Source organism: Elaeis guineensis, chromosome 6 (genome assembly GCF_000442705.2).
Source record: "Elaeis guineensis isolate ETL-2024a chromosome 6, EG11, whole genome shotgun sequence".
Taxonomy (NCBI): domain Eukaryota; kingdom Viridiplantae; phylum Streptophyta; class Magnoliopsida; order Arecales; family Arecaceae; genus Elaeis; species Elaeis guineensis.
The window spans coordinates 117959874-117985619 of record NC_025998.2 but is presented as its reverse complement, the minus strand read 5'-3'; the positions used below and the strand labels follow the sequence as shown (position 1 = coordinate 117985619).

Here is a 25746-nt window from a genome sequence, read left to right as displayed (position 1 = left end):
GTTAAATCCAAGCACTTCGGACAAAACCAGGTCCAAAAGACGCAGAAAGAAAGAAACAAAGCGAGAAAGAATACCATTTTTTTTTTTGGAGGAGAGAGGAAAGCGCTCTATTCCACCTCCAAAGGCAGAATATGTCACTCTTTTTATTCTTAACCCTTGGAGGGCAACCTACCGAGCCAGCCTAAAGCAATAACAAGAGCTCCGTCCTACCTAGTTTGGAGAGGAGTTGTTTTCTTAATCCTTGCCTTCTGTTGGTGGGTGCCGGACGGTGTGCTTAAAGCTCCCGTAACGTGTTCTTAATTTGAAAAAACTTTCTAGAGGGTATGGTGTGGTGTTTCAAATGAAATTCTTCTCCTCACGACTTTTTAAGCTCTCCATGATCACCACCACCTCAATCCTTGTCCCCCCACCTCTCTCTCTCTCTCTCTCTCTCCCCCCCTCCCCCCCCCCACCCCCCAACCCCCACCAACCCACCGCGCCTGCCCAATTCTCCCTAAGACAAGGCCATGTTGTAAGGCTTTTCAAGAAGTGGGGTTTGTTTGGCTTAGGTGGGATGAAAGAAGAGGTAAAATGGGTTGTGCCTGGCTCCCTGTATGCCACTGGCTTAGAGACTAATCTACCAACAGATTAGCTACTGCGGGTGGCGTGCGAGGAGCCAAGCATACTCTCTCTCTCTCTCTCTCTCTCTCTCTCTCTCTCTCTCTCTCTCTCTGTTGTTCTACATCTTATGTGTTCTTAGAATGCTAAAAAATGGGATGAACTGGATACGGCATATGTTAGTCTCAAGGTATCTAATCTTTGTATTATGCTTGGCAGCTGTAGAAGTGATTTGGCTTCCACAACTCATCAAGCAGAAGAAAGAAAGGTTTTCGCTACTAAAATCTCTCTCTCTCTCTCTCTCTCTCCTTCCTCTCCCCCCTTTAATTTGTAGGGCATCTATGTATCCATACTTGTGATTTTAGCTTAAAAATAAACATGTTGTCATCATTGACTACTTATGGGTATATGAATTTTGAGAACGATGACCAAGAGACGAGTTATCGATTTAGAAATGTGAGTTTGATTGGTGCAATATAGCATTGCCTCATAATTGTCTTGGTATCTTGGCCATTTTATATATTTCATCCAGTTTCTCTTTGTGCTAGTGAAGGTCTTCCATCGTTCAAAATAAAATTTAAGAAAAGAAGTTTCTTGATGTATGTTTGCTTCATGGTTAATGATGCACCAAAAATGATGTTTATGGAGAATGATATCATTGGTTTTAGCTTCTTTTCTTAATTTTTTCTTCAATCTATTATCAGTTAATAGATCAGGGAAGCATTCATTTGGTTAATTGTGAAGAAAATCAAGAGGAAATCTCTCTCCTTGATTCTTTCGTTACCAGATGACCCATTCTTAGACAGGTTTTTGTATTCCCTTCAACTTCTTAGTGAATGAATAGCTAGGTTTCTTGAAATGTGCTTACCTCTTGGTTGATCATGCACGAGTACTAATGTTAATAGAAATGGTATCATAGGTTTTGGCTTTTGTTTTCTCTTCATTGGTCAGAAAAGTATTCTTAAATGTTGAGGGTGAAGATGTATTTTTTTTCTTTAAAGAAAAAATTGTATGGAAATCCGTCTCCTCCATTCTCTCCTTTATTGTAGATAACCCCTCCATAGATAGTTTTGATATCTTAATGACAATTATTGAACCCGAAATTTTCATTGTTTATTCATGACATGAATGTAATTTTGGTAGAACAACTTGAATCTCTTGATTACAGGGACAAGATAAAAATAAAGAAGGAAAAAATAAAACCGAAAAATTTTATAATTATGTGAAAAATATAACATAAAAATAAGTCAATGAGATCCCTAGTTTTGGAGAAGGTTTTTGGTAATATATCTGAAAGAAGAGTGTAAATCCTCTCTAACCCTAGTTAGAAGAAACTCATGCAACTAGGATATGTAGCAGTTTTCTATGGGTTGTGTAACTTGGCTCCCCATTTAATACATTGGGTGGCTGGTTTTAAATGAAAAGAGAATTTTACCAAAATTTTTGCCTGCAGGCTTTGTCCACAACCTGCATTGAAGAGGATATCCTTCCAGAAAAAATATATTTTATTGCTATTAGTTGATATGACTCATATATAACACATTACTAATATTCTATGATGGAGAACCCTTGAGCTGCCATCTTATTTTACATTCTAATATTCTCATCAACCTCCTAGACTGTCTATGAAGCCCTTTCCTTTTCTCCCAAACGTTAACTACACACATCAAACTCCAAGATCACTCCTTAAAAACTCAAAACTTTAACTAGATACAACTGTTGTAATTTTGTTTGGACCACCATATGTCTCTTTGCAAGTGGATTACAATATAGGGCCAAGAATTCTGAAACCATAGTTTCACCAAGAATTCAGTTTCATATTACCATTTGTTTGTTTTTAGACTTTTTCTCCCTTTCCTTCAACACAATGTTCCTCCTAGAGCACCGTGACCTCTCCTGGCCCACTTAGTTGCAAGTCCTTTAGGAGCTCATCAAAGAGAAAAAGCTTTTGTACCAAAAAGATTGCTTACCGTGTCCACTAAATGAGCAGCCTCTCAATTGAGCCTGGCATGCTCTTTTGTTGTTTTGCTCCCGTCCGTGGAACCGAGACAAAAGTATTCTATTTCTCCAGGGACAACTGTCAGCTTTCCATTTTCCCAAGGTCTGACAGGCTGATGTCCAAGTCTCATATGTTTCACGGCGTTATGGAGCAGAGGCTGAACTCTGACCCCTCTCTACGGCTGTGGTCCTTTCCGCTTCCCACATCGCCCTCTTTTTGGTGAAAAATAACTTACAAACATCACAAAACAATCCTCAAACATAACATATAAATTTTTCACAAGCTGATCCTCAATCTTTTTGAGCAATGCTAGTTCTGAATTTTTATTTTTTCCAACGTCATGGTTTGAGTACTTTTTACAGTAGTAATTGATTCAGCTGATATAGTTATTAGATATTGATATCACTGTCATAGATTTGAATAATGGCCATCATCTAATTTTGGCTGGGTTTTCTTCTATCTTGAGTTAAAGAAGAATAAAAATAATAAAAAATTATGAGGATTGGACCATATTTTTTTTTTTCTTGTTCTTTTGTGTGGTAAGGGGTTGTTGTCAACTTGGTATCTTAGGTTGTGAGCAGTTTTAATTTCTTTGTCAGTTGGTTTTAGCTTTTGTGGTCACATGAATTTGTCATCCAATTAACATGCATGGATAATGCTGGACATTCTTTTCACGTGTAGTACGCGCAAACATTTAAATTTATGTTTGCATATTTAAAAAATGGCATGGTTCAATTATTAGTTGATTTACGGTCAAATGCAATTATTCATGTAAATCTGTTCTATGTGGTATATTTGGGTCTTTGATTGCTAGCATCAAGGGTCCCCGAAGAATTATGTCATGTATTAAGCTCTTTTTCTTTCTAAAATCATGCAAGGTAAAATATTTGTTGGATGATAGTTGGTATGTGAGAAGCAATTTGTCCAAATAAAGATATTTAGAAAATAAAGAATTTACTCTATGTAAAAATAAAGGTGGTTCCCTTAGTCGACTCATCAGATACCTGATCTGTCCTTAATAGGATAGATTTATCCAATCCATTTAAACTCGGAGGTGGATATAAATTTTAAATATAACATTCAAAGCAGGTTCAAGTTGGGGATGGATAATTAATGGTATACGGTGCCTTGAACTCGATCCAATATAATATAACTTTAATCCAACTCCCCTCCCCCTCCGGTTCAGTTGATAAATGATAACAATCACAGCCCCATTTGCCTTGGTTGTCCCTCTTCCCTTAGAAATTATTGTTGCTGAAAATTAGAAAACATATATATTCTATAAAAATCACAATAGTTAATTATTCTTGTCTATTTTATTTCTAAGCTCTCAATTAATTTGGCTTATGTATGAACTATTCTTATTAGAATACATTGTAGTTGTTGATGTACTCTAAAATTTTCTCTATTGGAATCAAAAGTTAGATCATAAAACAATAAACTACGAGCTTCTCTCATTATATCTTAGTTGTAATCTTATTAATTATAATTATAAGTTATAATTATCCGATCCAATCCAACCTATCTTGTCGGTCCGATCCGACCAACCTCATCCCGCCCCATCTACTTAACCGACTTGGCCCAAGAGCCAAGATAGGTATGAGATGAGCATGGTGCAGGATTTTTAATTGGGGTCGGCCTGACCCACATGAAACATGAATGTAGCATGTGGCCAGCTTATTAATAAAATTTAGTAGGCAAATATGGAATACTATAATAGTATAGTCCAAATAAACCAGCTGCCCAATACAATTAAGAAATTACTTAGGGTATGGTTGGTTATATTTTTTTATTTTTGATTTTAAAAAAATATGTTTTATTTTTTTTGATTTTCGTTATTGAGTAAAAATAAAAAAATAAAAAATATGTTTGGTAATTACATTGCCATAAAGCAAAAACCAACGTTTGGGGATGGCAGATGAAGAGCTCAACGCGAGAGAAAGATTCAGGAAGAAAGGGAGAAGGAGATGGGGAGGTAAAGAGCTCGATGAGGGAAAAGGATTCGGGCTCTTTACATTTTGGTTTGGCATTTTAGATGTACGGAAGCAAAAAAAAGCAGAAAAACAAGTTTGAAAAAATAAAAAATTTTTGTTTTACATATAAAGTAATTATTTTGATTATTTTGATTTTTACTTTTTACTTTTTATGATGTTATCAAATATTATTTTTTAATTTTTATTTTTTAAAAATTAAAAAATAAAAAAAATATTTTTTTAATGACTAATCAAACGCACCCTTGGAATCTAAGTTGCACTATAGGTCAAGTTGCATCGCTTGACTTATAATATGGAAGCTCACTATTTTTATTTGCGATTCAACTGTAGTTTGAGTTGCGAGATCGATTAAAAAAAGGAAAATGCAACATAAACTGAGACATTCTACTTACAAGATGTATGGTGGATGTGGGGCAGGAGGTGCGAACTATTCACTTCTAATCTCAAAAAAGCATGAAGTCTAGATGCAGCGGCTCATCCGACTTTCTGCATGATGCTGTAGCTACCCTTCTCTCTCTCTTGTAAGCAATCCCCGGTGCCCCCTTCTTTCTCCTGCGCCCTCCCACTTTTCTCTTGTGAGACCCCTCTTCACTGCTCTTCTTCATGCACGCCTCCCCAGGCGCCGCTACCACCACAACCCACACCCCCCCCCCTCCTCCTTTTTCCTTTCTTTCTCAGAGTCATCCCATACTTCCCTCTCTCTCTCTCTCTCTCTCTCTCTCTCTCTGACACACACACAAAGGATCTAAGGGTTGTGTTTTTGGATTTCCCTCACCAAGATACAAGTTCTTGGGTTTCATAAAAATTATTTTTGGGGACTTAGTGGAGGGCTTAGCTTTTGAAGATTTTTTGGAGACCTCGGATAGCAATGGATCGTAGGAGATTGAAGGTTTTGGCTGCAAGCACTTGCGATCTCAGGGTGGATAGATTCTGCCTTTATCTATTCAAAAATCCATGGCTTGAGTTTTGCTTAGCAATTTACTTTGAGGTTTTAGTGTTTGTCGTCAACTTACAGACCTTTAATCTTGAACAAAAATTGACGACTTTTCAAGATTGTTTTATTAGACAAATACTTTGTCAAAATGACTTGGTATGCAGAGGTAGATGGAATAACAAATACAAATTTTGAAGTGGATCAAAACCTAGTTTAGATATAATATCTTAAATATGATTTTTAGGGAGAGTGTAGTTTGATACCTTGTCTCAGTATCTGGAAAGTTTTTTGTCATAATTCAATTGGGAAGTATCCAAAATGTTGTGGTGATTGCGGCTATTCACTGAATAGGACATGAGATCCTGACATTAGGGTTATGGCTGTATGGCTTGAATATTTGGCTCTGAAACTTTGTAATTGGGAGTTGGAATAGTGCACTAATTATCTGTTGGTACATATAAACCATTCTCACTATCAAGCCACATGGCAATATCAGGATTGTTTGAATTATAAGTCTATTTTCTGATCAGGTCAAGTCGGTTGTATACCAATCTGTTGATCTGTGTTAATCTTCAGCTCATCATTTTATTGATATAACCTAACTTGAGTTGATTCTTAATGAAACATGATGCTCAACTCAGTCAGTTACCGATTTACGATAAGGCACATAGGTTCAAGACTAATGTGACCTTAAAAACATAGATGATTATCTCGTAGCTGGCATCCAGTTCAGCAGTAGCTGTCTTTCAGTCATTTTACAGCTAAGCTCTATATGGGCAAACAACCCACGATCTTCATACAGCTAGCCATTCTGTTGTAATAAACTAACGACCTAACAAACTCTTAAAACGACCTAACGATCTATGAGTGCCCCCTCTATATAAACCATAAAGTAAGTCATAACTCACAGTGGTGAGACTCTGTTGAATCTTTTCAGCTCCCCCACTGAAAAAAATAAGAGTTCTCACTCTGTTCTCCTACAATCTTCTCTCTTATCTTCCAGTCTTTCCATTTCTACTACTACTTCTCAAGGCTCCAACTGATTTAATCATTGGAGGATCTTAATCCGGAGAGAACCCCGTCGGATCTAGGACTTCTTTTGCAGGATTTCTTATGGACTTCACCAAACTGCACTCAAAAGCACTCCAGCTCGGTGCAAGACCGATCTCGCCATCTATCTTTCGAAGCCTTGCGATATCAGATTGGTGCTAGAGGAAGGACAGCATGTCCCCAGAAATCACGATAAGAATATTCTTTATTAGGGATGGCTATTAGCGACGGTTGATTGAGATATTTATCGATGAATAATTGGCCAAAAAAAAATCGTTGTTAAAGGATTGAAGATCTATTAGCCACGGACTATTTTGTTATTTGCGACGGCAATAACTCTTAAATTTTAAATATTTATTATTTAATCTTAAATAGTGATTAATAATCACTTTAGCAATGTAGCACTCGTAATTGCTAATATAAAGCCCTAAAACCTCCCTATTCCTGACTGATATTTTTTTGCTGCGCCCCCGCATCTCCAATTCTTCTCCTACCTTCGATCCACCTTCTTCCGTCGTTGCACTATCGAAACCCTACCAGAGCCCCCATCCCCGCCCCAATTCCCATGCCGTCATCCTTGCATCCGATCCATCGTCCCCCGTGCCAAAGCTGTCGTCCCTGCGCCCCCACCTCTCCCTTTTTTCCTGCCTCCTCCATTCTTCCCCCACCACATTGTCAAAAGCCTACCAAAGCCCCCTCCCCACACTGCTGTTACCATGCCAAATCCATCACTCTTGCATCAGATCCACCATCTCTATGCCGGATCCATCGTCTCCCATACCAGATCCATCATCTCTCGCATCGGATCAGCTGTCTATGCACCAGATCCATAGTTCCCATGCCCTCATCATCCTCCCTCACCATTCTCTCCTCTTTTTTCCATCCCTTAGTGAGTAGTAGCAACGACGACGATGATGGAGCTATCTCCACACATCGTTCCCTCCTCTTTCAATTTTTCATATTTAAATTTAAATTTATGATGTTTGTTTAAATTGATAATATTTGAATTTAATTTATGCATGGGACGAGCATCCTGACCCTCCCCATTTGTAATACTGTTCGATATTTTGAAACCTCTGGAATGGGATTTGCCTGGATGCTCTACTGGAGTGGTAGAGGGTACTGCCTCCATAGATGCCTCGATCGATTTAGTCCATCGACACAGGATGTGCGACTTGACTGCCCTGGGTGATAATCCCTAGTGCCTAGGTTGCATGGCCCGATCATCCTGCGGTCGAAGCCTGCGTGTGCGGGATACACATCCCGGCCCTCCCCATTTGCAATGCTACTCGATCTTTTGGAACCCCCATAGGGGGATTTGCTTGGATGCCTTGCTGGGGTGCTAGGGGGGCCGCCTCCGTGGCTGCCCCAACTCAGTCCATCGATATGGGATTTGCGACCTGACTATCTTGAACGGTAGTCCTAGGTACACAGGACATACAGCCTAGTCATCTGGCATGTCTCAAGTCTGCATGTACGAGACGCACGTCCCAACCCTCCCTATTTGTAATGCTGCTTGGTACTTTGGAACCTCCAAATATAAAAATTTTAAAAATATTGCATTGCATAGAATCATAGATCCATCTTTTGATTAATGTAATTATTCTACGGTATTTGTATATTTATATATTTCTATACGGATAAGAGAATTATGTATATTGGTCAATTGATTATCCAATATAGACAGTTGAAAAAATATAATTAATTCTATAGATCATTATAGTAATTAAATGGTATATTGAGGGTTCAAAAAAATTTCAAACCATATTTTTCTTTAGTTTTCCTCATACATCTTAAGCTGTGTGGGGAGAACTATGAAAAAATACGATCAAAATTTTTTTGAGCCACTATTATGTATCGTTTGATTACTGTAATTGATCTATAGAATTAATATAATTTCTGAATGAGATAAAACTTTCTATACCTATTAGTTGATGGTAGGATACATTTATTATATAAGCCAACTGAAATAATAAAATAATCATTTAGCAATTGCCTTGTATTTGTATATGCAGAATTCTTAGGTAGTGTATCATAGACCATAGTTGGATGGATCATCGAATAATCGACGGGATGATTTCTACTGAATATAGGGAGGGCATAGAGTACTTCTGTGATTATGCTTTTGAAAATATGACACTCTTACATCAAGGATGGGCTCGTTGTCTCTTGTAAGAGATGTGGTAATAGAGAAATGTTTGATAGGAATACAATGATTGTCCATTTATATAGAAGTAGATTTATATCCAACTACAAGCATTGATATCTGCATGGAAAGATGTGAGAGACTGTTGTAAGGGTTACAAGTGAGTAGGATAGGGATATAGATAGAGTGGTAGATATGATTATGGATGCGGTCGGTCTTGAATTTAACTAAGATGTGAAGGATGATCCAGAAGTGGGCAACGATAAGTTCTATCATATGCTGAGAGATGCTGATGAACCACTATGGTTGAAATGTTAAATACACACTGTATTATTAGTTATATCAAAGTTATTAAACTCGAAGATCAAATTTTATATGACAGTCAATTGTTATGATAGAATGGTAGCAATCATAAAGAAAATGCTACCGAAAGATTAGAAGCTTGTTGAAAGCTTCTATGCTTCAAAAAAAATGGTGAAAGAGTTAGGTATGTGATACGAGAAGATAAATGCATGCTGTAATAATTGCATGCTTTTCTATAAGGAAGACCAACTGAAGAGCTAATGTGACGTATGCGGTGAAAGCCGATTTAATCCGAGACAAGAGGGTAGGAATCAAAAGGATATACCATATAAGATTCTTCAATACCTTCTCCTCACTCCTAAGCTTCGGAGGCCCTACTTGTCCAAGAGTACTGTTGGACAGATGAGATGGCACAAAGAAGGGATTCTTAAGCACTCTGATATGATGTATGATTCATCAGACAGTGAGGCATAGAAAAAATTTGATGCTTGCCACCCTTTATTTGCTCAAAAATCATGCAATATCTGACTGAATCTATCTATCGATGGGTTTACACCGTTTCATCATGTAGCGGTTCTTTATTCATGTTGGCTAGCCTTTATTACTCCATACAATCTGTCGTCTGGGATGTGTATGAAAGAACATAATATCTTTCTTACATTAGTCATTCCTGAACCACGACACCCTACAGAGAAGCATTGATATATATATCTAAGGTCTCCTGTTGATGAGCTAAAATTCTTATAGTCCGATGGCATATGCACTTTTACTGTATCGAAAAAATAAAATTTTATAATGAAGGCTGCATTGATGTGGACTATAAGCGAATGATACCAAACATTTGAAATAGTCGATAAGTAATGGTAAGTATATCAATCATCTGAAGAAAAGAGTCGACCCCAAGGATAAAGGAGTTGACTCTAGTACGTTGGAGAGGACTGGCACATAGTGGAGTCGACCCCAAGTAAGGAGACAGTATAACGGTTAGTTTTCTTTATCTTTATGGTGTACTTATTTTATTTGCTTTTCATACTTACCTTGTATCATTTTAATTCTTACATTACTTGTTATAATTATATAATTAATCTGTGAATCTATTTATTTTTAATTTCAGAGATTATAGGATGTCTACTTTTAGAGGACAGAGCTCTCGAGAAGAGAGCTCTCGTGGGGCCAGCTCATATGGTTCTGCGGCACCTATACTATATAGTAAACTTTAATACTTTAAAAAAAAAATTAGATTATTTTATCCTCCATTATTAATATAATATTCTTTATGATGTTTTGCTACTTTCAGGATTGGACAGCATAGGGTCACTGTTGGGGGTATTTTGGTACTAGCCCAAAGACATGGGACCCGAAAGACTTCTGAACCATGCCACTAGTCACACATGTGCTGTGTGTAAGAGTTGGTGTGGTGCTTCCAAGCCTTGAGAGGCCACAAGAGGAGTTAGGGTGTTGGCTTCGAGAGACTAGGACGTGTGATCCTAGGGTTAAGACAGGAGTGATCTTAGAATGGAGGCAGTGTGTAGCTCTCCATGGGCTTGAGGTCTAGGTATTGAGGACTTCGAGCAGCTTGGTTGGTACTCTGGAGACTTGAAGACACAAAGTAGAGTAAGAAACTAGAGTCAAGACTGAAGACTGCTGAAAGGAGTAGTTTCAGGGTCTTAGTCGACTCAGACTAAGACTGAATCGACTAAGTTGAAGATGAGTCGACTTAGTCCTAGTTTGGGTGACTATGTCTCAGAAAATAAAAAATAAGATATTGGATAAACTATGGCACAGCATGCAGGTGAGTCAACTCAGGGCCAATCTAAGTCGACTTAGTCCCAGATAAGTCAACTCAGTCCCAATCTGTGTCGACTCAAGCACGGGCTGATAGTGAAGATGGATTTTTTGTTTGTGTCTAGGATCGGGTTTGATCCTAGAGATCTTAAGGCCTGATTTGAGAGGTCTTAAGGGGGCTAACTCAGGATTTGGTCAGGGATTAAATCCATAGGATGAGAGCATGTGAGATATGGATGTACATGGGCTCGATAAGTGCTTTCATGTATGGGTTAGTCAAGAAAATTTTTTGATCAGACCATACTGGCTATGTATATATATACATAGATTGTATTTGAATTTAATACAATGAAATTCAATTGATCTTTTCTCCCTAACTCTCTCTCTTTCTCTCTGGTTCCAATGCCAAAACCCTAGCATCTCCTCATGTCTCCATCGTTTGCTTCCGTATTTCTTCTTCATTTTTTGGATTAACACCCAGGTCCATACAAGGTGATCCTCATCTGGTATGAAAGTTATACCAGAGGTCCAATAATTGGTATCAGAGCAATGCAGTAGGTTGAGCAGCACGGCGCAGCAGGTTGAGTGTGGAGGAGGAAGAAGAACATCAGATTTTCAGTAGAAGGATCAGCAGAAGTTCAGATCTAAAGGTTTCTCTAGATTTTGTAAGGAAGAAAGAGATCTAGAGGTGGTTGTCCACCTCCCTGTCAGTTTTTTTTTTCCAGATCTATATCTTGTACTGTTTTAATTCGATGTGATCATGGATAGCAGTGGGATAAAGCTGAAATTTGAGAAGTTTGACGGAAAGGAGAGTTTTACTATATGGAAGGTTAAAGTAGAGGATCTGCTAGTTCAGATGGAGCTGGATTTGGCCTTGAAGGATAGGTGGGAGGAGATGGATGACTAGTAGTGGATGTCCTTGGAGAAAAGGGCATGTGCCATAATTAGAACTTGTCTGACAGATGAGGTTTTGTATGGCACGTTGGAGGAGAGAACATCCAAGGGTTTGTGGTAGAGGTTGCATCAGTTGTACATGGGGAAGAACATGTGCTACAAGTTGATGCTGAAGAAGCAACTATATAGCCTTCAGATGCAAAAAGGCAAGGATGTTGCGATACACATTCAGCAGTTCGATCGGATGAGCATGGACTTGCTCAATATTGGGATGGAGCTCGAAGAGGAGGACAAGAGTCTATTGCTGCTATGTTCGCTATTTGAGAGCTTCAATTCATTGGTGACGATGCTGTTGTACGGTAAAAATATACTAGTGTATGAGGAGATCGTATCAGTGCTTAGGTCCAACAAGCAGCGGGAGCGGAGGACGAAGGGGGAGGTCCTCTAGGAGGGTCTTGTAGTTTCAGAGAGGTCCAAAAAAAAAAAAGAAAAATAGCAAGCAAGTGAGGTGAAGACAGTCCAAGAAGGGTAGCAAGAAGGGTAGGAAGTGCTTCAAGTGTGGTGAAGCAGAGCACTTTAAGTGGCAGTATCCGCTTTGGAAGAAGTGCAAAAGAGGAGAAAAGATGGATTCCATAGATTTAGTCACTGAGTCAGAAGAGTCAGATGAACTCTTGGTGGTTTCGGAGGAGCCCACGGGGTGCGGAGTATCCAAGATAACTTCAGAGAGATCCACGAAGTGCGAAGGATTCGAAAGGACAGCGATGGTGATCAAGGTGCAGCAGCAGGCACAACAAGACAACATTGAGTGGTTGGCCTCGGATGACTCGATAGAGTCGACTTTTGCAGCATCAGAAGGATTTTAGGTTTAAGTAGAGCATCGGACAGAGGCGGCTTCATAGGTGGAGGGAGATGTGATACGAGTTCAAAGTAGAGGGATGCAAAAAAAAGACCTACATCCCAGCACCACCACCAGAGTTGCACATAGCCAGATGGAGAGAATTGTGCAGGTGGAGAGGCATGACTTTGAGGAGATCGTGTCAGGTAGAGCATCAGTTGCAGTGAGCGCCGGTTTAAGAATGCTGCAGTTTCTCCAGAGAAGTCCAAGACGAGTGGTGTAGCTGCCAAGTAGAAGGGAGCCTATAAATTTCAAGGTGGTGCCAAGATGTAAGCTAGGTTCTTCAGCTATGAAGGCGGTCATCCCAAAGATCTCCAAGGAAGCTTAGAAGCTGAAGAAGGTTGGCGGTGGCAAAGATGTTCGTACAAAGGGCTGTGAGGGTATGTAGTGACAGCAGGATAGTGTAGGAGGATATTGCTAGGTGTGCCAAGACTTGGGAGGATCAAGGTAGAGATTGTAGGAGTTGGTGTAGTGCTCCCAAGCTTTAGAAGGCCACAAGAGGAGTCAGGGTGTTGGCTCTGAGAGACTAGGCAGATGTGGTCCTAGGGCTAGAACGAAAGTGGTCCTAGGGTGGAGGTGGTGTATAGCTCTCCATGGACTTGAGTTTCAGATATTGAGGACTTCGAGGGGCTTGGTTGGTGCTCTAGAGTCTTGGAGATACAAAGCCTTAATCGACTCAGACTGAGATTGGATCGACTAAGTTGAAGATGAGTCGACTCAGTTTCAGTCTGGATTGACTATATTTTAGAGAACAGAAAGCAGAATCTCGGATAAACTATGGCACGGCACATAGGTGAGTCGACTCAAGATCAGTCTGAATCGACTCAGTCCCAAATAAGTCGACTCAGTCCTAGTCTGAGCTGACTCAAGTGGGGGTTGCCAGTGAAGATAGATTTTTTATTTCTTTATAGGATTGTGTTTGATCCTAGAGATTTTAAGGTCTGGTTCGAGAAGTTTTAAGGGGGCTAACTCAGGGTTTGGACTAGGATTAAGTTCATGAGATGGGAACATGTGAGACATGGATGTACATGGGCTCGATGAGTGCTTTCATGTATGGGTTAGCTAAGAGAGCTTTTTGGTCAGGTCTTATTAGCTATATGTATATATATACATAGATTGTATTAGGATTTAATACAGTGGAATCTAATTGATCTTTTCTCCCTAACTCTCTCTTTTTCTCTGATTCCAGTGCCAAAACCCTAGCATCTCCTCATGTCTCCATTGTTTGCTTCTGCATTTCTTCTTTATTTGATGGATTAACACCTAGGTCCGTGCAAGGTGATCCTCATCTGGTACGGGAGTTGTACCAAAGATCCAACACTGTAGCATTCACCCTGGGTCACTTGGCTTTGACAAAGGCTTTAATTGCCTCCCCCCATTTTTTCCATCCCATCCTCCCATCAGTATCATAACAAGATAAAAAGGAAAAGAGAAAAAGGTGGAGGAGAGAGAAAAGATGGAGGGTATTTTTGTCTGTGGGTGCCCACACACCCTGTGCGTGTCCAACCCCTTTCTCGACCCCCCAGGCCTTCCTCAGCCCGCAGGCCTCCTTCGGCCTTTGCAGCCTCTTTATAGTCCCGTCACATCATCCCATTAAAAATGAGAATAATCATGAGTAAAGCAAGCTCTTTCCACACTCTCAGCTCCTGCTTGTCAGCCTGTGCCATCAGTAGGTGGGCCTCCCACATGTCATGAGGTGACATTATCAGGCATGATTCTGGAGGACATTGTTAGCTCTAGAGATTGATTTTGATGAATAACAAAATATTTGAGTATATATTTAAACTAATAAATTTCTTAAGATAATATTTCAAAAAAAAAATTATAGAGTATCAAGAGAGATTTTAAAGATAAAATTGAGAACAAATAAGAAGAATTTGGAGGCTTTTGGAGTATAATGCACATCTGAAACAAGATTTTTCTTCTCCAAAGATTGGAATTGAAGAGAATTTTAAAAAAAATTCACAAAAAGTTCAGAGGAGAGCACCTCGAGTCGACTTAAGATGGTTCTAAGTCGACTCAAGTTGAAACCGTGAAGAAAAAATATTTTGGCATGCAAGAGTTTTAATCGATATGCTCTCGAGTCGACACAAGTTGGGCATGAGTCAACTCAAATGAACAGTAACAAAAAAAGTAAAGCTTTAGAGCAAAAAAATTTCGATCGAGCAGAGGGATCGAGTCAACTCAAATTGGTCGAGTCGAGATCTCAAAAAATAATAGAGAGTATGATTTTTGGGATAAAAATTTGAAACAGACTCGCAGGCATGTCGAGTCGACTCAAGGCACGTTGAATCAACTTAAAGCTCAAGTTGAGTCGACTCAAATCTCTATGGTTAGTTCTATCAAATTTTCAAAATTACATAGTCTACTTTCCAACGGCCATATTCAGTCTTCCAACAGTCTGAAACATCACTCTAACCCATCAAACATTGGAAAATACCTACAAAACTCGTGGGAGACAAGACTTGTCACAAGAATCATTGAGAGAAAGCAAAAGTCAAGTGAAAAAGGCCAAAGTGCATTGAAAAGAAAGCATTCAATTTTTAACTCATTGATACATCAAATCAAGAGATTTTCTTCAGTAAGAAGATAAGTTCATCTACTCAAAAGTTTCCACAAAAGAAGATTCAAGAGATTCATCGATATTTTTGCTCATTAAAAGAGCTTTTTATTTTTAATTATTGTTCTACTTTTGTCTTTGTTATAACTAGCTTCAATAGAATTTTGAAGCTAGGAGATAGGCCCATCCAAGTCTGAGAATTAGATTGTAAGCCAAGAATTAGCTTGGAATTGGTTGTGATTGGTGATCTAGTATAAAATCAACTGGATTTTAATTTATGAGTCTAAAAAAACTATCCAATTGTAATCTTAGATAAATTATAGTAAAATTTTTAAGTGAATCTTGGAGAGTGGACATAGGTGCAAGGGACACCGAACCACTATTAATTTTGATGTTTGTGATTGTTGCTTGTCCTCTAACTTTTCATTGCTCCTATATTTCTGCTTATTTAGTTGCATTTGAATTCAGCACTCACCAATACTTCACTACTTTGAAAAACTGCACATTACTTGTTTAAATTTTTGAAAAACCCAATTCATCCTTCCTCTTGGATTGTCTTACTAGGCAACAAGTGGTATTAAAACTTGATACTCACTTATATTTGATCTAATGATCAAGAGTTAAGATCAAATGACAACACAAATGAGTGCATCTCTTGTCGAAGGGCAATCGACCAACTGTCCATCTTTGTTCGATCAATGAAACAAATTATACTAATTGAAAAGCATGCATGTGCATTTACATTCAACTACTTGATTATCAACTTTGAAGAGTAATAATCAAAGGTCCATACACATTCATAATTAAAATAAATGGTAAAGATATTACCAAATCCGAAGAGAATTGGGATAAGCATGACATGAGAATGATAGAATTAAATGCTAAGGCTATAAATGTTCTATATTGTACATTAGATCTTAATGAGTTTAGTAGGATTTCTATATATGCATCAGCTAAAAAGATTTAGGATAGGTTAGAGGTCACCCATGAGGGTAGCAATCAAGTAAAAGAGTCCAAAATAAATACGTTTGTGCACAAATATGAATTATTTAAAATAAAAGTAAATGAGTCTATTTCTGAAATATTTACTAGATTTATTGATATTATCAATAGTTTGAAAAGCTTAAAAAAATCTTATTCTAATAATAAGCTTGTTTGCAAAATCCTTAGGTCACTTCTGAAGACTTGGGAAGTGAAGGTCACCACCATTCAAGAAGTCAAAGACCTCAACAAGCTACTATTGGAAGAACTTCTTGAGTCTCTAATGACTCGAGTTAACCATGAGGTATAATATGAAGGAAGAAACTAAAAAGAAAAAGACCATCGCTCTCAAGACTACTACCTCTAAGGATGATGAAAGTGAAGAATCTGATGAAGAAGAGGAAAAAAAAGACTTGGCCTTGATCGTAAGGAAGTTCAAGAGGTTCATGAGGAAGAAGAAGCAAAGCTTTAAGAAGAAGACCTTCAAAGGTGAGTCAAGTAAGAAAAAGGAAAAAGAAAAGGAGAAGGAGCTGCCTATTTGTTTTGAGTGTAAGAATCCCAATTATTTTAGAATGGACTACTGTCTCCTCAAGAAATCATCCAAAAAATTCAAAAAGGAGGCAATGATAGCCACTTGAAACAATAGTGAGGACTCAAGCTCTAAAGAAGAAACTCAAAAGGTGGCAAACCTTTGCTTGATGGCTCATCAAGGGGAAGTAAATGCTGAAAACTTCCTAGATTTTATATTTGATGAATTACAAGATACTTTTTCTGAACTTATGACTGAATATAGAAAAGTAACTTTGAAAAATAAAAAATTAAAAAAGCTAAATCTTGAACTTAACCATGAAAAAGGAAAGATTTCTGAAAAACTTAATACACTAACTTGTGAAAATCAGAAATTAAGTGATGAACTAAAGAAGATTAAACCATTTATAGAGAAATTTACTTATAGCTCCAAAAAACTGCATATGTTATTAAATAAACAAAGAGCTATTTTTAACAAGATCGGATTAGGATTTAAATCTCAAAAGAAGTAAAAATTACTAAAAAATCTATTTGTTAAAGCTTCATCAAATTCTACTTCAAATATTTCATGTTATTGCTGTGAAAAAATTAGTCATAAATCCTATGCATGTGATTTTAGAAAATTAAATAAAAAAATGATTAAAATGATTTGAGTTCCAAAAAGAACCATGAGTACTAACCCTAAAAGATCCAAGATGACTTGGGTACCTAAAAACTCTACTTGATTTTCTTGTGTAGGAGTGTCTTGCAGTCCAGGGGAGAAAAAGCTTTGGTATCTTGATAGTAGCTATTCAAGGTACATGACAGGTGATAAATCTCAATTTAACACTTTTGAACCTAAAGATGCAGCAGTGGTTATATTTGGAGATAATAGGAAAAGGTGTATCATTGGTGTCGGTAACATTCGTATCACTCCCTTCATCTCTATTCAAAATGTAATATTAGTCAATAGATTGAAATATAATTTACTTAGTATTAGTCAATTTTGTGATAAAAGATTTAAAAAAACTTTTGAGTCTTTATTATGCATAGTCTTTAGTCCCAATGATAATGGCATCATGTTCATTGGACATAGACATGACAATATCTATATGGTGGATCTAGATGATCTTCACATGAAGAATGATCAATATTTTATTGCAATGGATGTCAAAGTTTATGAGACTAGCTAGTTATGGTATTATAGATAGGTCATGCAAGCATGGATTTGCTTTCAAAACTCATTAAGAAAGATCTTGTTAAAGGCCTACCAAAATTAAACTTTGAAAAGAATAGAATTTATGATACTTGTCAATTTGGAAAACAGATTAGAAACTCTTTTCAAGCAAAAGGTATGGTTTCAATATCTAGACCTTTAGAATTGCTTCATACGGATTTATTTGGACCCACTTGGTCCACGAGCTTAGGACGTAAGAAATATGGTCTTGTTATTGTAGATGATTTTTCAAGACTTACTTGGGTAATGTTTTTAGCACAAAAGGATAAAGCTTTTAATACATTCACTCAATTTTATCGCAAAGTTTCAAATAAAAAGGACACATCTATTGTATGCATTCATAATGATCATGGCACCGAATTTAAAAATCAGTATTTTAAAAATTTTTATAATGAGAAAAAAATTGATCATAATTTTTCTACACCTAGAACACCTCAACAAAATAGGATAGCAGAAAAAAATTATACCTTACAAAAAATGGCATGTACAATATTATGTGAAAGTGATTTATCTAGATATTTTTGAGTGAAAGCTATCAACACCGCATGCTATATTTTAAATCATGTATTATTTTGACCTATTCTAAAGAAAACTCCATATATATGAACTTTGGAAAGAAAAAACCAAATATAAACTATTTTCATATTTTGGGTTGTAGATGTTTTATACTAAATAGTGGAAAGGATAATTTAGAAATATTCGATGTCAAGTCGAATGAGGGTATCTTATTAGGATGCTCCACATCAAGTAAGGCATATAGAGTCTTTAACAAAAGAACTCTTGTTGTTGAAGAATCTATTCATATGATTTTTAGTGAATCTAATGATAAATCTCCTAGAAAGAAAGATATTTTAGAGAAAAATATAAAAATTTTAGACAACAAAATGGATAATCTCACACTAAAGGATGATCCTCCCTAAAATGAAGAAGATGATGCAAAAAAAGATGATGAAGAAGAGAAGCATGAAGAACCCACTCCAAGCCAAAAGGATGATCTACCTAAAGAGTGGAGGTATGCTTATGGACATTCAAAAGATTTAATTATACGTGATCTATCACAAAGGGTAAGAACTCATTTTTTTTAAGAAATATAAATAATTATCTAGCATTTGTATCTCAAATTAAACCCAAAACTATTGAAGAGACTAAAAGTGACCCAAATTGGATAAATGCTATACAAAAGAAACTAAATCAATTTGAAAGAAATAAAGTTTAAATATTAACTGAATGACCTAACAACTATCTAGTGATTGAAACTAAATAGATTTTTAAAAAAAATTAGATAAAAATAAAATTATTGTTGAAAATAAATCTAGAGTAGTAGCTAAAGAATATAATCAAGAGAAAGGTATTGATTTTGATGAAATTTTTACTCCAGTAGCTAGATTAGAAGAAATTAGGCTATTACTTGCATTTGCCTATTTTATAAACTTCAAATTATATCAAATAGATGTTAAAAGTATATTTCTTAATGGTTATATAGTTGAGGAAGTGTGTGTTAAGTGACCATCAAGTTTTAAAAATCATGCATTTTCAAACCATGTCTTTAAACTACATAAAGCTTTATATAGACTAAAATAAGTCCCACATGTATGGTATGAAAGGTTAAGTAAATTTTTATTAGATAATGAATTCACTAGAAGAAATATGATAAAATATTATCTTTAAAAAGAAAAGATGATAATCTATTAGTGGTATAAATTTATGTGGATGATATTATCTTTGGTGCTACTAATAAATCTCTTTGTCAAGAATTTGTCAAGCTTATATAGGAAGAATTTGAGATGAGCATGATGAAAGAGCTGAACTTCTTTCTCGAACTCCAAATCAAGTAAAATGAAGAAGAAATCTCTATCAACCAAACAAAATACATAAAAAAAATACTCGAGAAGTTTGGAATGGAGACTTCAAGATCGATTGACACACCTATGAGTCTCTCCTGTAAGCTTGACAAAAATAAAAGGGATAAGAAAGTAGATACTAAATTATATAAAGGTATGATAAGCTCTCTACTCTATTTTACTATAAGTAGGCTAGATATTATGTTTAGTATTTGCATATGTGCTAGGTATCAATCAGATTCTAGAGAATCTTATTTACTTGTTGTTAAAAAAAATTTTAAATTATTATCTGGCATACTTAATGTAGGCTTATGGTATGATAGATTATCACCTTTTGAGTTAATTGGATACTTTGATGTTGATTTTACTGGATGTAAACTAGATAGAAAAAGCACAAGTGGCATATGTCAATTTTTTAAAGTTAATTTGATCTCATGGTTTAGCAAGAAATAAAACTCAGTAACATTATCTATGATCGAGGCTAAATATATTGCTATAGAAAGTTGTTGTACTCCAATCATGTGGATTAAATAATAACTTGAAGATTTTGACATTAAACTTAATAAAATTTTAATAAGATATGACAACACAAGTGCAATCAATTTAACTAAAAATTTAATTCAACATTCAAGATTTAAACATATTGAGATAAAACATCACTTCATAAGAGATCATATATAAAATAATGATGTACTGCTTGTGTTTGTTAGTACTGATGAATAATTAGCTGATATTTTTATCAAATCTCTTAGTGAAAAAAAAATTAGCATCATTAGAAGAGATCGAGGGATTTGCTATCATTCAAATTAGATCTCATCCTCTTTGCCAAAACTAAATTAATTCAAATTCAAAACAATCAATTTTATCTATATAATCATTGATTGACCTCTTTTGAAGACCCCCAAAGTCTCTAGTGCACTAAATAATCAATGAAACAATGATATGTTTCAAACTCGTACTCAAGTCAACTCAAACAAAAATTTGAGTCGACTCATGCTCGAGTCAACTCGAGTATAACTCCAAGTCAACTCGACTGTCATGGCTATAGGCATTTAAATGGATCTGTAACTCCTTGTGATGCCTTAAAACCACCTCAATCTCTTTCATGAGGGTCCCCCTTTTCTCCAAAAACCCTTCCATCAGTTTCTCCTTCAATCTTTGCCCTCTATCTCCCTATCAATCCTTGATTTGTGGTTGGTTTGAGTGAGATGGTGCGGACAAGGCACCTTAGGCATAGAACTCTTTCAAGTCGAAGTATTGAACAACGAGAATGAAGGAAGAAAACCCGACTAGATCAATTAGCATCTCAAGCGGCTGAGTCATCCAACCTACTATGCAACTCGAAGAAAATGAGTTGAATGAGGTTAAGGATCAAGGTATGGAGACTTCTCCTTCTCCATAGCCCACTCCATTTGAGAGAATGGCTACTAGAGCCATTGCAATGGGGAGGAGAGTGGACTTTGCTTTCTTTGAGGGATATCATTTCTCCATAGGTCCATGATTTAAGAGGATGGGATGGAAAAATTTTTGTTGTTCAAATATCCCCACGTCCCTAGGTTGGTAAGGAAATTTTATGCAAATTTAAGAAGAGAAGTAGATGATGTAGCTACCACTGCAAAAGGTGTACATTTTAAGGCTTCAGAAGAAATTCTAACTCTCATGTTTGGCCTACCTAGAGATGGGGTTGTACCCAAAAGAATGTCTGATAAAAAGACTACACTGAGAGTGATTGTAGAAAGAGAGGATGTAGTAGGAGACATTCTAGCCCCGACTCTTTCAATAGAGATGAGGATATTGCATCACATCATAGGAGGGATTTTCATTCCTAAGTTGGAGAGACATGATTTTGTGTCAGAGAGAGAGCTGAATGTGATGTATCATATTATTCAGGGTATCCCTCTGAATTTTCTTGAGATTATGATGCACCAGATTAGAGAGGTAGCGGCGAAGAATAAGGTTTGTTTACTTTATGGGATGGCATTGACTAGATTATTTGAGACAATAGGAATTTCTCTAGAAAATGAGGGTTTTAAGAAGTAGTCTCACTTTAAGGTTTATGATGCTAAGGCATTGACTTGAATGAAGTATCATGTGGAAGCTAGGAGATGGGTGAAGAATATATCTGGACAGAAGAGAAGAGAATCTAGAGTCGAGGAGTCAGGAGAGCCTTCTTCTCCTATTGCCTCTAAAGCTCTATCTATTTTTCTTTCCTCATCTAGGGCTGCCCCAAATCTTACTTCACCAGCCATACCTCAGTTCACACCTCCTACAGTTTTTGTTCCTCAACCAGCAGCTATTGATTCAGCATCCTTGGAGAGGCTGGATGATCTGATTTCAGCTAGAGTTAGTGGAGAGATACGGACTTTGTATGAGAAGATAGAGAGCATTCAGACCGAGATGAGATCTATATCCGAGAGGCTTACTACCTTGGAGCAGAGAGAGTTGAGGCTCGATGCACTAGATGATGTTTTTGATTTGGCTGGACAGATGCCCGACTGAGGGGGAGCCTTGAGTCCAGGGGCACTAAGATGCTTACTGCTATGGAGGACTTGGACAGTTTGGCACTGAGATGCAGTCAGCCGCCCTCAGACGATTCGCACGAGCTCAGTAAGAGGGCATGCTTTCTGTTTTATCTTTCATTAGTAGATTGTTAAGCATGATTGAGTGGATTGTCCTAAGAGCAATACCAGTAACTGCCAGAGCTTTCATGGCCCATCCTGCTCCTGCTTACCCTCAGCCTACTCAGCCTCAGTCCACTCCACATCCTCCTTCTCAGCCTTCCACCAGCCAAGCTAAACCTCCATTCAAAGTTTATACTAGAGCTGGTGTAGGATTTTTAGCACACAGCATAGGACCATCATCCAGAATCCGAAGTAGGAGAGTTGGACCTTCCATTTTGCGAGCAAGTTCATCTGAGACTCTAGAGATTCCATCTGATGATGATGGGCAGAGCTACACTTATAGGCTCACTCAGACTCTCTAGGATATCTATGTATCTAGGTAGTCATATAGTTATATCCATGTACTGGTTGATCTCCTATGTATCATTGGTATACCGCATTTCTATTTTGGGCAGTATATTCATTTTGACTGATACGTTGTAAAACTTTATTTCAATGCAATGAACCTTACTTATTATGGTTTGCTTATGAAAGATGAATGCTTGTATGATATGTTTTGAGTGGTAATGTTAATTGATACATTGACTTTATACTCTTGCACTATTATGTTGTGTGTTATACCATGTATCATATTGGTCAATATGCACTCTCTATTATGAATGATGACAAAAAGGGGGAGAAAGATATAAAATATAAGCACATAAAAGCAAGATTTCAAACAATTTTAAAGTGATAATGATCTCATGCATTTTTAGAATGAATAAGAGCAAATGACTTCAATTTTTTTATGATCAAGTGATAAAATATGGTATTCTTATAAAAACCTAGGCACAAGCTAAGGGGGAGCAAAGTGACAAAATTAAACCTCTTTTGAATTCTCATGGCAATCATATTCCAAATTGCTGAAATCTTGATTTAAATGCCTAACTTGTGACTTGATACATGACATTCAAATTGAAAATACATGAGTTTCATCAATTTCTTAGAACACTCTCAATTATCAAAGTTTATGTTCTCTATGCCTTATATCATTTGTTTATATACTCAAAGTTTTGTCATCATCAAAAAGAAAGAGATTGTTAGCCCCAGGGATTGATTTTGATGAATAACAAAATGTTTGAGTATATATTTGGACTAATAAATTTTCTAAGATAATATTTTATAAAAAATTATAGAGTATCAAGAGAGATTTTAAAGATAAAATTGAAAATAAATAAGAAAAATTTGGAGGCTTTTGGAGTGTGATGGACATCTAAAACAAGGTTGGAAAAGAACATCCAAAGACTGGAATTGAAGAGCATTTCAAAAGAAAAAATTCATAAAAAGTTTAGAGGAGAGCACATCGAGTCGACTCAAGATGGTTTCAAGTTGACTCAAGTTGAAACAGTGAAGAAAAAGTATTTTGGCATACAAGAGTTCTAGCTGGCACGCTCTCGAGTAGACTCAAGTTGGGCATGAGTTGACTCAAATAAACAGTAACAGAAAAAATAAAGCTTCAGAATAGAAAAAATTTCGATCGAGTAGAGGGGTTGAGTTGACTCAAATTGATCAAGTCGAGGTCTTAGAAAATAACATAGAATATGATTTTTGAGATAAAAGTTTGAAGCAGACTCGCAGGCTAGTCGAGTCGACTCGAGGCACGTCGAGTCAACTCAAAGCTCAAGTCGAGTTGACTCAAGGGTCAGTTGAGTCGACTCAAATCTCAACGGCTAGTTTTGTAGAATTTTCAAAACTGCACAATTCACTTTTCAATGGCCATATTCAGTCTTCCAACGGTCTAAAATATCAATCTAACCTATCAAACATTGGAAAACACTTATAAAACTCATGGGAGACAAGACTTATCACAAGAATTATTGAGATGAAGCAAAAGTCAAGTAAAAAAGACCAAAATGCATTAAAAGAGAGCATTCAATTTCTAACTCATTGATACCTCAAATCAAGAGATTTTCTCGAGCAAGAAAATAAGTTCATCAGCTCAAAAGTTTTCACAAAAGAAGATTCAAGAGCTTCATCGATATTTTTGCTCATTAAAGGAGCTTTTTGTTTTCAATTGTTGTTCCACTTTTATCTTAATGGTAACTAACTTTAATAAGATTTTGAAGCTAGAGGATAGGCTCATCCAAATATGAAAATTAGATTGTAAGTCAAAGATTGACTTGAGGTTGGTTGTGGTTAGTGATCCAATGTAAAACCAACTGAATTTTGGATAGTTAGCCTGAAAATACTATCCGACTGTAATCTTGGACAGATTATGATGGAATTCCCAAGTGGGTCTTAAGGAGTGGACGTAGGTGTAAGATGCGCTGAACCACTATAAATTTTGATGTTTGTGATTGTTGCTTGCCCTCTAACTTTTTATTGCTCTTATATTTCTACTTAGTTGCACTTGAATTTAGCACTCACTAATACTTCACTACTTTGAAAAATTGTACATTACTTGTTTAAATTTTTGAAAAATCCAACTCACCCCCCCCCCCTCTTAGGTTATCTTACTGGGCAACAGACATTTAATTGGAGACAAATATCTCTGACAATCCCATGCTCTCCCATGACTAACAAATCTGGTAATGAGCGGACAGTCTATTCTGACAACCTACAGGCCCAAGTCTAACAAACTCCAATCTCTATCTATAAGAAGAAGCCAAAAGAAGGACCTCAAGGTACGCGATCTCCTCTCTTCCAAAATACTCGTTCCTCCCTCTGTTGAGCAAAAAACCAACTTGAGCATCAGAAGGTCCCACTGGAGCCACCTCCGATTGAAAATTTTTCTTGCAGGTCCTGCCGCCGCCATCATGCCGCTGTCGATCTGCCGTCGCCGTTCGACTCTAGGCATCCCGATCTCAAGATGAATTTCTGCATCAATAGAATGATCCCAGAGAAAAAATTCAAATCCGTTTGTAGGAAGAAGTAAGCATCCAATGAGAGGAGCTTCATCGTGCTGCTCCAACATCGGGATTATCCTCATCGGCCGTCTATCTCCAAATTAGTCAGATGATCCAACTATCCATGAACCGGCCGACATCGACCAAAGTTCTTCGGGATCATCCTCGTCGGTCTCAAAACTGAAAGGAAGCTCCAAGCAAGGGAAGAGACTACAACTTTTAGAGAATTTTTTTTTTTTTAAATTTTCGAATCACTTTTGTTTCTACGTCTGTATTCAAATTTTAAATTTAAATTTTGAACAGAATTCGTATGAGAAAAGAGATCACAGTGGATCAACATTCAGATAAGAAAAAATAAAGAGAGAGAGAGAGAGAGAGAGAGAGGGGCCCTTCCTTTCCCTCTGCCATCCTGTCACCAGTGACCGCCAAAAAAAAAAAAAAGGGGGAAAGAGAAAAAAGGTGGGGAAGAGGGGGAAGGGACTGGCTGTCACCATACTTCCCTGTCACGCATGCCTCC

The 25746-nt window shown here is 37.0% G+C and overlaps 1 long non-coding RNA gene across 1 annotated transcript; it reads left to right on the top strand.

Annotated features, from left to right (window-relative positions):
* LOC114912792 (uncharacterized) lies at nt 1-25555 on the top strand. Its single transcript, XR_012142173.1, has 6 exons — nt 1-565; nt 817-865; nt 16328-16627; nt 17405-17462; nt 24831-25007; nt 25123-25555. It is a non-coding gene; the product is annotated as an uncharacterized lncRNA (long non-coding RNA).
* Nucleotides 25556-25746: the final 191 nt, after the last annotated feature.